We start from the raw sequence: 6,078 nt of genomic DNA, 5'->3' as shown, positions 1-6,078 counted from the left end.
ATACATATACTACATAATATGTGTTATATAAATTATATATTTTATATTGTTTTGTTTCCCATCTTCTTTTCCCTCTGAGTTTCAGTGTGGCAATTATCCTCTGATCTAACTTTGACTTTTCTCTTCAGATGTATCTAATGTGATGATAAACCTGCTTATTGATTTTCCTGATGTCAGTTATTGTATATTTTTCAGTTGTAGAATTTCCATTTGGTATATTTTTCCCCATAATTCTTATATTCAACAGAGGACACACCCAGGACATATAAAGAACATGCAAAAATCAACTTTAAAAGACAGTATACCCAATACAAAAATAGATAACAAATTTGAACAGGTACTTCTTCAAAGAGGATATCTAAACAATCAATAAATGTACAAAAGATGTTCAATCTCACTGGAGATCAGGGAAATGAAAACTAAAACCACAATGGCATATTACCCTAAAACCCAAAGGGCTAAAATGAGAAAGACAGCAAATATTAAGAGCAATTGGGAAAAAAAGAGCAATTGGAGCTCATACACTCAGGTCAGGGCATAAATTGAAACATGTATCCTGGAAAATATTCTCTCATATTATCTTCCATAGCTAAACATATATATATATATATGTATATATGCTAAAAGAAAGTGCTCACTTTCAGGTAATTAACCGACAAAAATACTCTTATATGATCAACGTAAGAATGTGCAAGAATGCTCACAGAAGCAATTTTCATAACAGGTAAACACTGGATTCAAATGGTCATCAATGCTATGGGTAAATACATTTGGATATGCCAAGAGTACATACAGTATGCTTCCATTATGTGAAGTACAAGCTTATGCAAAACAAATACTTGATGTTACGAGACAAGATAGTAGCTACCCTTTACAAAGAGTGCCTGGAAGGAGACTCAGAGTCTCCTGGGATCCTAGTTTTGTTTCATTTTCTTATCTGGATGCTGGTTACATGGGGGCACTTAATTTGTGAAAATTCATTGAGCTGAAACTTAGGTTTTCTTTATTTTTCTCTATGTGTGTTACACTTAAAACTTACGAATCACATTTTATTAGGGCTCTGGCCCATAGTTGGTGGTTGTATTCTTTACATGTGTGCTAGCAGGTAAATTCTTTTTCTTCTAGCATGCCACCTCAAAATGGGTATTTACTCTGTTTTGTTGGAATCTATGAGGTTCTATTAATTAATGAGTTTTTGTGGGGACTTCCCTGACGTCTCATGGTTAAGACTCAGTGCTTCTATTGCAAGGGGCATGGGTTAGATCCCTGGTTAGGGAACTAAAATCCCACATGCCATGTGGTGTGGCCAAAAAAAGAAAAAAATTAATGAGATGTTGTAAAAGACAGTTATTGAAAGCAGTATATAGGACGCAAGGTGTTATTATTAATATTTATCAGTGTTTTAAGAGGCAACCTCTTGTCCCATGGTCTCCTCCTTTTCCACTGGGATTAGGTATGTAGCCTAGAGTCCTTTCCCACTATTCTCATTTTTTTCCATGTACTTGTATTGGCATGGAAATACTGGCATTTCTTACTGCCCTTAGTAGCTACGTAAAGTATGCAAAAATAAATTAATTTTTAAAACCTACAAAAATGGTTGGTTTGTTACAGTTTTCAATCTCTTACCAAATTTTAAAATTTCAACTATCATTTTATTGAACATAATAAACATAGTTTTTTTTAATTGCTGCTGAATGATATAAAAGAAGATATGACTATATGTCCTTGGAGAGTAAGACTCAACACCAGAGATATCAATTTCCCCCAAATTAATTTACAAATTTTAACACAACCCCAGTGAAAACACCAACAGGTTCTTGTGGTGTTCTGTTTTGAATTCAGTAGCCATTTTTACAATTAATAAGGAAAAATGAATAAACTAGAATAATGAGGAAAACTCTATAAGAGTAACAAGAACGTTCTGCTCTTATGAAGAAGGTATTAAAATACTTTATGAAGCTTTAATAAGTAAAACTATACAATACTGGTATATGAAGAGACAAAAAGAACAAATAATTAAAGACATATAATAAACATGGCATCTCAGATCAGGAAGGTGCTTAAACAAGGGGTAGTCATCCAGAAAAAAAAAATGAGTTGTACCCAGTCCTCTCACCATGTACCGTGATAAGTTCCAAAAGAATTTAAAATGTAAATGTAAAAAATAAAAGCATAAAATTACATGAAACCATTGCTATAATCGTTATAGCAATGTTATAAGTGTTATAATATATAACACTTTCATGTGTGTTAAGTTGCCTAATCGAGGTAACACTTTCATGTATCCTAAGTTGCTTCAGTCATGTCCAACTCTTTGCAACCCCATGGACTATAGCCCACCAGGCTCCTCTGTCCATGGAATTCTCCAGGCAAGAATACTGGTGTGGGTTGCTATGTCCTCTTCCAGGCCCAGGGATCAAACCTACATCTCTTGTGTCTCCTGCATTGGCATTCTTTATCACTAGCACCACCTGGGTAGATGCATATGTCTGAGGTCATCAAATTATTAATATATACATTAAATATATAATGCATTTTTGATATGTCAATTACATGCCAACAAAGCAGTTTAAAAAAGGAAGATGAGGGGCTTCCCTGGTGACTCGGTGGTAAAGAATCCACTTGCCAAAACAGAAGACACAGGTTTGATCCCTGATCCAGGAAGATCCCACATGCTACAGAGCAACTAAGCCCATGAGCCACAACAATTGAGCCCGTGCTCTAAAGCCCAGAGCCACGACTACTGAAGCCCTGCACAGCCAATAAATTAAAAAAAAAAAAGATGAAAATTACATGAAGAAAATTTAGATGCTTTTCCGGTTAACCTCAGAGTGAATAATATGTTTCTAGCTATGGCTCAAAAGCCAGAAATTATACATTCAACTGTATTTAAACAAAAACACCCATAAGGAAAGTCAAAAGACACTGAAAAACGGAGGAAAACTACTTGCAACTCATAATACAAGAGCAAGAAGAAAAAGACCAACACTGATAGAAAAGATTGGGCAAAGAATAGTAAGAGAAATTAGCATAAAGAAAAATACAAAACCCATAACTGAGAAAATCAACTTAAATCTATACTCAGCTACTACATTATACTTATCAGAATAACACACTGTTTGCTAATATAGTCTGTGGGCAGGCCGACAGCAAAACAGGTGCTCCCATAGAAAGAGGTGGCAGGGCAATCTGGAAATATCTGTAACACTGCAAACGTACTTGCCCTTGACCCACCTCTTCCACTTTAAGATACCCCTGTGCAGCTGTGAAATGACAAGCATACAAGGGGCTTCTTTGCAGCTGAGTAGGTAGTAGCAGAAGACTGGAAACAACGTAACTGTCCATGACTAGGAAACTAACTAAGGCACTGTACAGTGCAACTCTACAGAAAAAGGAGCAGGCTCCAAGGGCTGAGGGAAACAGCACAGTGCACAACAGAGGGCACCATTTGTGAAAAAAATGGGGACAATGAGAATGGAGCATATATTTGCTTTTATGCGACTCCCTACAAAAAGTAAAATTGAAATTATTAATAAGTAGTTAATAATGGTAGTTACCTGGAATAGGAGTTGAGCAGATGGGCCTGGAGGTGAGAAGAGGATCTTGCACAGCTGTCTTTTATAACTTTTATTTTTACAGTATTTATTTACTTTCTCATTTAATGAGCATTTACTACCTATTTTAATTAAACTAAATTTTTAAAATAACGTGATGATAATAAAATGTAACTTTCTTGGGACTTCCCTGGTGGTCCAGTGGTTAATAATCTACCTTCGACTGCAGGGGATGTGGGTTCGATCCCTGGCCAAGGAACTAAGGTCCCACATGCCCTGGGGCAACTAAGGCCGAGCACCTAAGCCCACACGGCCTAGAGCTCCATCTCACTCGCCACACTCATCCTCACAGTGTACGCCTCCTTGTAACTCTGAGCATAGACTCATCACGCACATACCTCACATTTAGACATGGGACATTTAAAAATTTAATCATACTGCACTCTAGGGAAAGAATTGTTTAACATTCTAATGGCTGCATTATATTCTACCATATGCATATACTGGAACCTTCCACCAATCCTGTATCTGGACAATTAAGTTTGGGGAATTTTGTTTGTTGCTATTAATAAGATTAAAGTAGAACAATTTTGCACAGTGAGATATTTCTCTCAATAAATTCCTAGAAGTAGAATTGCTGAGTAAAAGTTTTGGTGGGTTTTGCAAAATGCCTTCCAGGAAGAGTAAGTGTATCAATGTTTCCCCATCTCTCCACACATAGGAACAGTGCGTTCTGTTATTTTAGATGTGAACAGATTATATAAAATAAAAGTTATAGTAATAACTTGTTAATTTTATACAACTTGCTGTTTGGAATGTTTTAAATTCTGCTTAAGAGAACTGAGATGTGATGTCTTCCACATTTGGTCTATCCTTTTCACTTTTAATTGAATTTAGGAAAGTAAGAAGCTTAGTGGTGTGTGCCTTAAAGCCAGGCAACAACAGAAATAAGAGCCTAGAACTCCCAACTTCACTGAGAAACTCCACAAAGATATATTATGCTTGTCTGATGAACGGGGGAAGTGTGAACTGCAAATAAAGTGGTGAAACTGCCACCAAGGAAACAAGATTTTACTGGAAACAAAGGAAATAGCAGGACTGAAGACAGAGAGCTGTGCCTCCAAGGAACTGCTTAGAACTGAGGAACTGGTTTCACTTTCAGCCATGTAATGAAAGGGGATTGCTGTGCCCACAGTAATGGTATTTTGCCCCCTGAAGAAGCACTGGGCACAGATGTGATACAGATGTAGGCTAAGGCCAGTCTAAAAGAGGTTACATGATAGGAGGGAAAAGGAAGTCCAGCTTCCTCCAGGAAGCAACTAGTTGTACAAAGAGCAATCAGGCTTAGTTGCTCACTGGGGAAGGTAGCATAAGGATGGAGTGGACAGACAAACACTGCCTTAGGACAGCAGAAAATCACACCTTTGTGTCCAGCCTTGCAGTTTTAATACATACGATTTGGTTCCATCTTCACAACCTAGTGAAAGCCATCTTCTCTCTCATCCTTGAGAAACTTAGTCTCAAGGAAATTGAAACACTTGGCTAAAATTACATGAAATAATCATCTAAGGGACCAGGATCTGAACCCAGGATTATCTGCTCCAATATCTATAGTCTTTCTATCACAACAGGCTGCTTCTCTCAACTTTGGTAACTACAGCTTTTAAGACACCAGAGCTTTAGGGTCAGGGCTAGTGAAATTTTAATTTTTGGATGTTTTGCTATAAATGCTTCTGAATGTTTAAGTACACATCACATGCAATAATTCAAACATTCATTGTCCTTTCAAATACAATTCAAAACACAACTGTAAAATATCAAAAGAAAAATGTAGTGCAAGAATGGGAAAAAATTACCTTGAGTAGTATATTACATCCTCTAAAAACAGTAAGTGTGTAAATGAAATTTTTTCTAATTATCTGGAAAAGTGTACATAATAAAAAGGAGATAGTATTCAACTAAAAGAGAAAAAGATTCAAGCTGTAAATTAAAACTTCATTCCACCTTATATATAGGCTCCTTGAGTATTACACTGATACAATACTCTAACTCAGCCTGGCATTGGGGTTGCACATAATACTTAGTAAACATGTACTGATTGAGACAATTTTAAAAAGGTTTTTTTAAGTCAGACACTGGGGGAAACTATTTACCTCCAGCAAAAGATTAGTTTCCAGAAAAAATAGTAAATTTCAACAAATCAATAAGAAAAATACACAGTAAATAACAGGCCATGAATTAGCAATTCACAGAAAAATAAATGCTAATGGACAAGAAACAACAGGGAAAAAATGTTCAGCCTCACTAATAATAGGGAATTACAAATAATGAGAACAATTTCAGACCAATGTACACTGGCAAAATAGTGTAATAAAATCATGTGTTTGTTAGATGTGGGGAAGTGAGAATTCTTGTCTCTATTCAGAGCCACTCTGGAAAGCAATTGGACAATGTCTGGTAAAACTGCTGACCCATCATCTAACAATTTCATTTTCTGGAAAACCTAGCACATACATGTACAAAG

The sequence above is a fragment of the Cervus canadensis genome, chromosome 6 (assembly GCF_019320065.1).
Source record: "Cervus canadensis isolate Bull #8, Minnesota chromosome 6, ASM1932006v1, whole genome shotgun sequence".
Classification (NCBI taxonomy): domain Eukaryota; kingdom Metazoa; phylum Chordata; class Mammalia; order Artiodactyla; family Cervidae; genus Cervus; species Cervus canadensis.
This window is presented reverse-complemented; position numbering follows the sequence as displayed.